Source organism: Oryzias latipes, chromosome 1, assembly GCF_002234675.1.
Source record: "Oryzias latipes chromosome 1, ASM223467v1".
Classification (NCBI taxonomy): Eukaryota; Metazoa; Chordata; class Actinopteri; order Beloniformes; family Adrianichthyidae; genus Oryzias; species Oryzias latipes.
This window is the reverse complement of record NC_019859.2, coordinates 34,867,460-34,879,315: the sequence shown is the minus strand read 5'-3', so window position 1 is coordinate 34,879,315 and position 11,856 is coordinate 34,867,460. Positions and strand designations below refer to the sequence as shown.

The window sequence follows — 11,856 nt, the reverse complement described above, 5'->3', positions numbered from 1 at the left end:
AGGTGTTTGCTCACCTTTGCACTAATAGTTTGCATGATTGAATGAATGAAATATTTCACACTAGTTGGTCTGAATGCATAAGTATGGGTGTGTGAACATTATTTGTATTGTGTACATGTTGACATGTGGACATTTTTGGAGCCAACAGGTGTGTTTATAACATTTGAGTGTGTGTGTGGACAGGCCCCGCCCCTTCTAGATCTGTATTACATCTGAACCTGACCGTGATGATAAACATCCAGCAACCTGTTGCTTTATGCTGCTTCATCGTTTTACCCCCCCCCCCCATAATCACCCTCCTATCCCCCCCTCTCTAACATCCCTCTCGTTTCTTCCCTCCTTTCCTTTTCCGTTCTGTCCAACACAAAGATTTTCAAATATGATTAAAATAAATAAAATGTGGCCTCGATTGCAAAAGGAGTTTATTCAGACATACCTCTGATTTGTCAGAAGATGAATAACCCCTCTTGATAAAGTAAAATATGTCCAAAACAAGAGGCCTTCAGCTCTCATCTGTCTGCCCAGCTGTTGGACAGGACAAGTTAAAAAAAAAAAAGAAATCTTGCTTAACAAGTAAGTTCTTCAGTCAAAGTTATTTTCTGAATTTCTTTTTCTCATTTTGTCTCTCATAGTTGACGTATGCCTATGATTAAAGTTACAGGCCTCTCTCATCTTTTTAAATGGGAGAACTTGCACGATTGGTGCCTGACTAAATACTTTTTTGTCCCACTGTACAATGTACATCTTAATTTTTTTGCCACTGAAAGTTCTGCCTGAACTTATTTTTCAAAGGGTGCTGGCTGAACGTCATAATTCCCTCTTCTTCCATTTTCATTTCATGGAGGAGGGTTTTTATTGGCAGATTCTTCTTGGATAAAGTGCACAGTCCCTCTGTTTGTCAAAAGGGCTCATGATAAACCAGGAGTGGTGAAGAACTACAGAGCGGAAGAGAACAATAAAGCTCACACAGCCGATCGAAACCTCCCAAACATCACTTAATAACTGTAATTTACGCTGATTGTTAGTCAGACATGAAGGAATTACCTGATAAATGTGTGAGCTCTACACATATGTAGAGAGGTTTTTGTTTTTTTATGTAAATGAGGTGGCTCACCTGTGAATTTGGACCTGTCTGCTCGTGGGGTGCAGTAGCAGCAAACTGCATACATGAGAGGCTGTCCATCTGGTCACACTGCTGAGTGATGTGTGGAGACATCACTGCACGGAGGTGTTAATGTTCCATCGTAGCCTCTCTGTGGGGACACAAAAACTCGGTTAAATGATTTTGATGCAAAAACTACTCCAAATATTAGCTTGGGTCAAGATGTGTATCAGATTTTTGGGTACTTTCCAAATAACGGCTGATTCTCTAGTGTAGGGGTGGGCAAACTACGGCCTGGGAGCCTAAAATATTTAATCTAGACCTGCCAAACTGGAACAAGTTATACTAACTATCTGTATTAATGTTTTCTTTTCCCTGTAAGCCTGGTGTCTATCCATACAAATACATGGACCTTAGTTTAGGTGCAGAAAGTTATTCTGTATGGTGTTGGATTTTGAACAAAGATTTTGTTATTTCTCTGACATTCACGTGTGTTTTCTGAGTTGGACAGTTAGTTTTCCGATCATTGCAACTCCACATGAACGCAGCATTTCTCTAAGTTGCCATCATTCCTGAAGAATATGAACGCATCTATGCAATTGGGACTAAGATGAGCAAGTCACTGTTTTGAAATACACATTCCTAAATTCTTTTTAAATATATACAGTTTTTAATCAAAATTAAAGCTGTTTTTTTCTTCAGATTCCCTTCCGTCATGTGATGGATTACCAAACACTCCACACATCTGTTTCTGGTCCGGCCCTTCTCTCAAATTTTAGAACCCGTTGCGGCCCACGGGTCAAAAAGTTTGCCCACCCCTGCCTTAGTGCAGTTTTTTTTAAGCAGAACTTTTACAGACATTCTAGAGTATCAAGTAGGGGCGTAACCATTAATGGTTAAGTGATGAATGGATTTCTATTCCCAGGGTTGAACCGGATAGATCCGTCTGAGGCAGAATCCAATTGAATTGATCAATCGTCAGGACTTAGTTTGACAAGAACAGACCCAATTGCTGAAACCCGGAAAGATCGGGCACAAGGTTTTGGCAGAGAAAGAGTTTTATTGTTCCAGGATGTGGATGGTGGGATCCGTGGAGACTAACTCTGGAGGAGGGTGAGGCGGGGAGGAAACCAGACGGTAAGTAATCCTTTTGCTGGTTGTGGGTTCTTTGTGGTGAGGTGAATAAGGTGGGCAGGTGGCGGAGCGAGGCGTATAGGAATGGCGTGGATGGATGTCTAGACGACGAGGTCGTATGAACGATCAGGAGATGAACCCAGGTCGGCACTTAGTGGATGAGGTTTGTCCTGCAGACAGGAATTATAACTTGATTATCTGGTTTAGGCAAAACGAGAGCGTCACTCGGAAAACGAGGTACACATGAGACCAGGTACTTCACCATAGTAGGCAACGAACTGGCGATGAAAGCTAGAATCAGGCCATCTGCAGGGTTGATGAGGGAAGTGCCGGCAGCTGGGTCCAATCTGTGGATGACAGGGCAGAGAAGGGAGGGGGGACAGGACTCCCAGAGGTACCATGACACCAATACCATTAAAATAAATCATTTCAAATTAAGATAAATCGACAAATGGATTTGAAATTTAAAAATCCCATTTCTGTGCCCAGGTATTTCTCTCTGAGTCACACTGGTTGCAGTTTAGGCTAAAAATGTCCTGGATCGATTTTAGGTCAGTGAATGGATAGAACTGGACTGTTCAAAATGAACAAAATTGAAAGGGAATCAAATCGATTGTTTATTAAAAATGACATTGAAATATTTTTTTTCACAAGAATTGTTCAAACGCAATGCATTGTGGTCTACATTCCCAAAACTAGTTAGGAACGATTCACACTTAACGTACACTTTCCAACAAAGCAAGCAAACAATTGTGTTTACATGAAATAGTTTGGATGTTGTATAGCTTTTTAAGCTTTCCGGGTAAATAAAGGGGCCTAAGTGCACATGGGATAACAGCTGCAAGCAGCAGTAATTAAATGAGGATTTAGTAAAGAGGAACTCAATGCAACAGAGAGTGGAGAATGAATTCCAGGAATGGGGTGCTTCTGGAACAAATGAAACACAATGCAGTCCTTGAAGATGGTCAGACATCCATTATATGCTCAAGGTGCATGCTGTTTTTTTAACACAAGCTTTAAGGGGTACACTGAGGCCATTGCACTCGGCAGCTGGTCAGCCTGTAAATGCACTAATGAGGGCCGATAATGCCCCTGCAGGAGGGATCAAAGATAGGAAACAGGCAGAATGGAGCTTAATGTCAGCTACCCCAGAGCACAGGAGCTATAGTGGTGGAAGGGGAAGAGGACTGCTGGAGAGAGGGAAAAGAAGGGCGGATTGAGCACAAAAAATGACATCAGAAAACAGGAAGAAAGAAAGATGATCAGCTTCAATCACTGCTGTTAAAACGCTCCTCAACTGACCATTTCCCCTTAAAATCTGGGGTCATTTTAAGTATTTTTTTTCAACTTTTCAATTCGCTCTAATAATGTATCTTCAAAACTTTATATTTTTTTATTTCAAACCCAGCTTTCATTTTTAAACAGAATTTTTTTTAAATAAATAAAAATGTGTAGATTCACCCAAAAAAAAGCAAATTCAAAGTCAAAACAATATGAAAACTGACTGAAAAAAAACAGGCAAAACTCCCCTCAACGATTTAATACCTCCCAAAGATTTATTCCAAGAGGAACCACGGTTTTGTGTCATAACCCTTCCTATATTCTTTGAAACCAGAAATTTCATGCTTTTTACATCCTTTGAAACCTTTACAGTAAATTTTGGGTGAAGACTATTCTAACGGCGGATCGGCGTCAGTCCCATGACATTGTAAACGACTAATGTGAGTACAGAAGGTCGTGTCCCACACTTACATTTAGCGCATGTTGCACAGATGAAAATTGGTCATACGTGAATATAAGTGGAGAAAGTGAGAAAAGTTGTGATCTTTACGTGAAATTTTCACAGATTTATCTCCAATGAACCACGTTAAAACCGCAAAAGAAGTACAAATAAACCAAGCAAAGAACACGCTAACCAACATGGTACATAAACCGTGCGTGATTATTGCACTTTTTTTATGCAATTCATTAGTGCATAAACGTGATGTGTGCACCGTATACGCGATATAAAAGTTATGCATCGGTGGTCCATGCATATGTTCATCAGACATACGTGGTCATGGAAAGATGCCACAAATTTGTGTATGCATCTTGCAAAAATCACACACAAGCGCATAAGATTTACGTAATGGCTGCGTATAAAAAACCTAAAATACCCGTAAACTGCGAAATTCTCAACTGACTAAAAAATTTTGAACAGCTACAAACAGAATTCACCTCGGCTGAAGCCCTGAATGAATGAACCCCATGAATGACGTATGTCACGCATGTATCACATAAGACAGAAATTTCGTACGTGGGAATTCTACAGAATGTACGTGGTGGCCGTGTGACACGGCTTGGGGACTACTGACGGTTTACTTCTGAACCGTAAAGACTTGATCATGAATGCTTTCCGTTCACCACCTCACGCCTCACGCTGTCCTTTTCTCGCAGTTAGAAAACAATAAAGAATCACATCAAGAGTCAGAGAATCCTTTGAGAATCGTCTCATATGTCTGCTTTCTTTCATCCCATCTGACATTTTTTTAGCTTTGTTCTTTAATTACAACATCCGCAGGAGAACATTAGTGTTTCCCATCATCGTCTAGTTAGAAATCTCTCATTTGTATTCCGTCTGCATCTTCACTCCAGCTTTAAGTCGAGGTCCAAGAGCTCCAAAGTGTGTTTGTTGATTTGGAGTTCCTTGTGACAAAAAGGGGGAAAAATGATAATGAAAGCTCCTAAACAATATTACGTTTAAATGTTAGAATGTGTTGAACACGTTCTGACATGCAGGCTGGGCGGGAGCGAACACTGAAGTCGCTCTATTGGTTACTGTTGTGTTTCCATCGTGACCAAATATAAACTCAATAAAAACAGACTCACTAAGAGGAAAGTAAATAAATAATGAGCGATTGAGCGTAAAAGACGTCAATAAATATTGTAAATACAGATGATAAAATAGAACATACACATGATGTTAATTGTACTGAGACGGAATGATGCGTCTCTGACATCAAACCCTGAACTCTTCCTGTTTGCAGAAGCTGTTAATGAGCAGCAGAAGACTTTGTTTTCATGTCAGACAAACTCCAGCAGGCAGCTGACGTGTCCGTGAGAGCAGTTTGTGAGGGTGGATCAGAGGATGGACAAGAAAAGAGGATCACATCCACTCTCTGTTCATATCCGTTTGAAGTTCTTCCAAACACACAAAACACTGGGCCCATTTTTATTTTTATTTTTTCATTGCTATTGCATTTATATGATAAAAGCCTTAAACGTCCATTCTTTACAAACGTTTCCTGTTCCAACCCATCCCACACGCACATCTTTTCAAAAGGGTTTAACCAGAGAATGAAATTTGCATCAAATCATTTTTATTTAATTCTAACTAGACTATAACATTTGTCCAGCAGCTCTGATAAACTTCTAAAAACAGTGACCTGTTTATTGAGGCGTTCTCCAGCGGTGCCACAATTCTCTGCTGCTTTTGAACCAATTTGGAGCTTTGATTTTCTCATGTTAATTATCTAAAACGTTTTTCTTCTACATTCGAGGCCATGAAGCAGAACAGAGTGTCTGTGTGCACATATTTGTGTGTGAACTGGGTTGAAACAGGTGGAGGAAGGCCTCAGGTGTGATGTGCGACTGGGATGCCCCTTTTTATGTCTAGGGGGACCTAGAAGAGCATAACAGAAAAGTCATGTTTTTCCTCAACTTTACATTAATAACAAGAGACCAAAAAGAGGTTCTCCATACAAAATAACACATTTATTTAAAATTAATAATTATCAAACCAACAATAACTAAAAGTGAAACAAAAATGCTCCAGGCAGAACCAAGGACAAAACAACAAACAAAAACCCACCTAACTGAAATCTAAAATCTTATCTGTGAATGAAAAAAACAAAACACTAACCTCCCTAGACTAACATGAACAGGAGAAAACGGGTGAAAGAAAATGGCAGTTCACCTCTACAGGTTCACTTGAACATAACTACACCAAACAAAAGAAAAGACTACAAGAAGTAGGCCTAAAGACAAAAACCACAAAAACTACAAAGTGGAACACAAACTATAGAAATGACGGCAAAGAGCACCAAACTGCAGTGGCGCCGGGTCGGCTCAAAGTTTCCTTCTCGCAGGCTGGAGGTCCACATGGTGCTTTTAAAAGCTGCTGCCATCAGTTCAGATCCAATGAGAGCTACACCCGTTCCAACACCACACCTGAGAGTAATCAGACGCACAAAGATCCACAAAAACACAGAGGTCCCACTCTGATCCAAAAGAAAATACACAACAGAATAAAAAGAAAAAACTCAACCACATACAGCCGTAACACCTCCCTACCCAAGATAAAACTTCTTTGCCATAGAAGCATTTATCTTAAGTGGAGCATCTACACAAAGCAGTAGCTCTCACACAGCAAGCCCCTTGAAACTCAAGACGCACGCCCCTCAAGGTGCATAGCTGTGTCTGGGATCTAAAGACAGGGCTGCCATTGAAGCTCCTTATTGCCTAAACACACCTGATCCAGGTAATCAGCAGCAAATAAAGTAGGTTTTCTGGAAAACTAGCAGGACAACAGCCATCCAGGCCTGGATTTGGGGACCCCTGCTTCAGAGGAACAGATCAAAGATGTTTTGGAGATGAAAGCAGGGAAGCAGATGGAGATGTTTTTGAGACATTGAGAGGAGGAACAGGGATGAGGTTGGAGTGACCAGGAAAGAGAGGAAGACCAAAGAGGAGGTAAAAGGATGAAGAGGGCTTGAGGGTGGCATGGAGGATGCAGAAGACAGACAAAGAACATTCATTTGAATTCAAATAAAAACATCTGAACTGCAGCTGCTGTGTCAAACCATCTGCAAACACAGATGGATGTAACAGCTTCAGACAAAGGCCTGGAGTTCCTCTTACCAGCGTGTTTAACACTGAGCGGATGGCCGGCATAAAACTTATCGCCTATTCACATCTGGAAACATTCTTTCTGCTTTCGCCCACCTGCTGTGTGACTCTCTCTGGTAGTGCCACTCTGCTGACAGGCAGACGACAGAAAAAATACGTTTCATACACAGAGGCATGCGCAGCCATCACTCAAAATGCCTCTTCACTGCCGATTTAAAAGAAGCAAAAAAGACAGGAGGACAGATTTGGACTGGGAGTTTAATGTCGGTGCACGGAATAACAAACTGAAGCACAAATCTGAATGTTCTCTCACGCACATGCTTTCTGGTAAACTAACAGAGCAGCTTGAGGACCAAACACAGCAGAAACATTATTCTACATCCTAATACATCAGTTCTTCTAAACACAATGCATTCTGGGGGATTTTTCCTTATTTTTTGTCCTATTCAGCCCATTTAGACGGGTTCATACGTTTATTTTTGAAAGGAAAGAAAACCGGAAAAGGTCATTTGCCTCCAATTTTATGGTGAGTACAGAAAGTGTTCAGGCCCCTTTAAATGTTTCACTCAAAAATCAGGAAAGTGCATTTTACGGGACAAACGTCTTAGACAAAAAACTGAAGTGTACATATTATTTACACAAATAAAAGCAAAGGCAGAAAAATCATTCAAAGTCTTTGCTCGGTCCAGAATTACCTTTTGAGCTGGTTCAGGCTGGAGTCCTGATGATTCAATGATTCACCTGGATTTGTGATCCTCTGGCTGGTGGACATTAGTGCACAGTCATGGCTCTGGCTGGGCCCCTTCAAGAACCGTCGCAGAGTTGTTCTGAAGCCACCACTTTTTTATTTTAACAGGTGCTTTGGATCATTGTCTTGCTGGAAGGTGAACCTTTAGCCCGGTCTGCCAGGTTCTCTTGTGCTACCAGAACCTCCAGAGTTGGTACCAATAGGTCGCTGTCTTCCCTCTTCATCAGCCTCATTACCTTCTACCGTTCTGAACTGCACTTATTCCTCTGCTTCCCTGCCACTTTGTTGTAACTTGTGCTCATGTTCCAGCCTAGTTCTTGTATGTAGCGTTGCCTCCTTATTTCCGTTTTTGTACCTGGAACTGCCTGTGGATTTACCAATTTTTCTGACCTTCTTTTTTGCTCTCATCAGACCAACAAATCTTGTTCCTCATAGTCTCACCAAGGCTCTTTCCCCCTGATAGCTCATCTTGGCTGGACAAAACAGTCCTGGAAGAGTTTTGGCCATCCTAAACTTCTTCTCTTTGAGAATGATGGAGGTCATTGTGCTCTTTCAAACCTTTGAGTGCTGCAGAAATCTCGTAACCTTGGACAGATCTGTGCCTTAATGCCACCATTAAGTCTCTGAGCTCCTCGGGCAGTTCCTTCAACCTCATGATTTCCATTTGCTCTGATGTGTACTGTGAGCTTTAAGTGGTGCAGTGGTAGGGCGGTTGACCCCTGATTGTAATGTACAGTATGTGTCGAAGTGTCCTTGGGCAAGACACTGAACCCTACCTTGACTCTGGAGGAAGGTTGGTACCAGTGTTCAGCAGCAGAGCCGCCACCAGTGTGTGAATGTGTGTGTGACTGGGTGAATGGGACTGTGACTGTGAAGCGCTTTGGGCCTTCGAAAAAAGGTAGAAACGCGCTATATAAGTATACGCCGCCATTTTAAGGTCTTTTATAGACAGGTGTGTGACTTTCTTAAGCAATGCCAGTCAGTTTAATTAAACAAAGCTGGATTCAATAAAGAAGTAGAAACGTCTCTAGGAGGATCAGAAGAAATGGATAACATCTGAATTTAATATAAAAGTCACAGCAAAGGGTATGAATACTTATATCGATCTTATTTTTCAGTTTTTGTTTTTTTTGTACACTTGCAGAAATGTCTGCCCTTCTTTCTGTCAAGATGTTTCACTCAGTCTGGATTATTTAGAAATCAAGTAGACTTTCCTGGTTTTGGCAAATGGCTGCACTGATACAAAGAGTGAAAAACGTAAAAGGGTCTGAGTACTTTCTGTACCCACTTTATATTTCTGTAGTACTTTAGAAATATGGAAAGATCAGAAAACGTTGAGAAAAGACAATAAAGTCAAGAAGCAATCAAAAGGCTTTGCAGCGGCACAGCTCTCACCGCAAGATGTCATTGGCTGGGAACCAGTAAGAAAATGTCAGTGAAGGGCTTCATCCGTCTATGTGGTGCAGGGTTCAAGCCCCTCATATGTATTCCAGGTGGATCCTTTGAATGACCTTAAAGGGGAACAAAGAAGAGAAGCAGACATGTGCAGACCCTCTCCTCCTCCAGTCCCCATCACAGGGTCGTAGGGTGTGGTGATGCCGGAGTCTTTGGGACTGCTGAAACGCCAACGTGGAAAAAAAGAGACAAATTGTGTCTGAGGCCTCAGTGGGTGGTGCGAATCCAACAAAGGGATTGATTGGTGTGGGTGGGTTTCCCTCAGGTTTCTATTTGCAGGTTACGCTTTTCGATTTTAATGGATGTGTCCTCCTGAACCACTGTGATGTTTTGAACCCTGGAAGCAGAAGGGCTTGTTTCTCCACTGCCTCCATGTGGAAGTTGATTGGAGACACTGGGGACCCCACGGCACAACCATGTTTCTGTCATAAAATTAACTCTTGTAGCTGAAGTAAGTGGTGTTGAAGCACAAGTCCAAGAGTGATGGAGACTGCTCTGGTAAAAAAGGCACATGGATGGTCAAAGAAAAGAAAATGGCACTTTACTGCTTTTCAAACTGGTTCAAATGTAAGTCTAACATTTATTTATGATGAAAGTCACAGTAGAAAATACTAGAGGGCATTATGGGCTGCTTAATGAGAGGAAAAACACTGTTCTCAAGTGATTTAAGATCAGATATGATGGTTACTTCCCAAAGAAATGAACTCATTAGTGGAACCCCAGGAACCTTTGAAGTCTGCATCAAGCTGCAGCCGACCCAGGGCAGAGGTGCTGCTTGAAGTAAAAGCCGAGGCCCCCTTGTTATTAATTAAACAGCTGGAACTCTGCAGCTCAAGCCTGACAGTGTGTGTATGACTTGAGATCAGGATTAGCTGATCCGTCGTCTTTACCTGTACAACAGCTTCACACACACTGCTGATGATTTTACAAGGTTAAACTGTCTGTTAAAAGTGTGCATGTAAAAACTGATCACACGTGGCAGCAGCAGGAAAACCAAACAAACAAAAGGATTGTAGAGGAAAGCAAGTGCTGGAAGAAACGTGTCCTGGGGATTGAACGTTTTTCTGCACCTTGACTGCACAGCAGCACAGGAAAGGGTAGAGCTGGATGCCAATGAGAGCTCATTCCCTTTTTGCACAAAGGCAGTTTGTGCAAAAAGGGAACAAAGTTGGGGGCTAAAATAAAAACAGAGTCTAACTCACAAGACTTTCTTTGTCTCTTGAATCCATTTGGACACCAGCAACAGCAGAAATAACAGAAGTATAGATGTACATGTTTTCTGCACACACTATTTGACACATTATATTGATTTACTTAAAAAAAACATATAACATAATATGAAAACCAATACAATTTGCCATTTGAAATCCTTTCGTTGCCTTGGGAAAGACATAGAACCCCACCCTGCCACTGGTGGAGGGTTGGTGCCAGTGTTATGCAGCGGAGCGGCAATCTGAATGGGTTTGTGACTGTACAGCACTTTGGGCCTCAGAGAAAGGTAGAACAGCGCTGTACAGGTATTATATAAACAAATACTTATCTTATCCAGAAGTGGCGTTGATCACTGAAACAAATAAATCTGTTCTTGTTGGATCGGTTATGCTGTGACGAAGAGGCGGAGGCGTTTGGATCCATCTGCAACTCTGTTTATTGACAAACACGTACGCGGCTCAAAAGGATGGTCAAGGAGTGGAAAAGAGAGTCAGCAAACAAACTGGTCAACGGCAAAACAAGACTGCTCCCAGCAAAGCCTTGTGCCTCATTAAACACACTGGTGGTGGTCACTGAATGGAGAACAGCTGGTGGAAGGTCCGGGAACAGTGAGCAGTGGCTGATGGGAGATGTAGTGATGATGAGAACCATCCATACTCCATGCTCAGGAGATTGCACCCTCTGGAAGGTGAGACCTGAGTCCTGACAAGGCTCTGAGGGTCAAATAGCCGCAGGTTGTTGCTACGTGTTACGATGGCTTATGACATCATTTAGGCAATCAAGAACTTGAAAAAAGTGTGTGGGGGGGGTCACATATTATGGATTTATATCAGGAGCATGTAGGCTGGTGGAAATTTGAATGCGGCTGCTCCGGCCAAGTGGCCAAACTTTGGAAGTGCCTACTCTAAATCTTCACTCCCACTAATTCTTGGTGTGGTAATTGTATTTTCTATTGAATTTATGTCAGAATAAAGTGGCGCCAGCACTGAACTGTTGTGCCTGCTTATTAAAAAAAGCTTTGAACTTTCATAAACTTTCCTATCTGACCTGCAAAAGTTCTAAAGTTTCAGTTTTTGACGTTTTTAAATGATCTCTCAGGTGAACAGCAGAGCATCTTCCCCTCTGCACACGTAAGCAGAGGGGAAAGATTTGTAACTAACGGAGCTCCGTGCATGTGCAAAAGGATTGTGACAGGAGACAGAATAAACAGCACCTGCATTACTGAAGGCAGAGCTGGAAGGAGTTTGAGAGCAGATGGGAAGGAACATTTGTACCGCAGATGGAAGGCGAGCTTCGAAAGGTTTGCTGCTGCTCTTGC

The 11,856-nt window shown here is 41.9% G+C and overlaps 1 long non-coding RNA gene across 1 annotated transcript; it reads right to left on the bottom strand.

The window, feature by feature from the left end:
• Positions 1-974: 974 nt before the first annotated feature.
• LOC110015961 lies at positions 975-2,754 on the bottom strand. The gene is made up of 3 exons (XR_002291229.1): positions 2,499-2,754; positions 2,205-2,406; positions 975-1,253 (listed from the first exon to the last, which is right to left on the bottom strand). It is a non-coding gene; the product is annotated as an uncharacterized LOC110015961 (long non-coding RNA).
• Between the last annotated feature and the right edge of the window lie 9,102 nt (positions 2,755-11,856).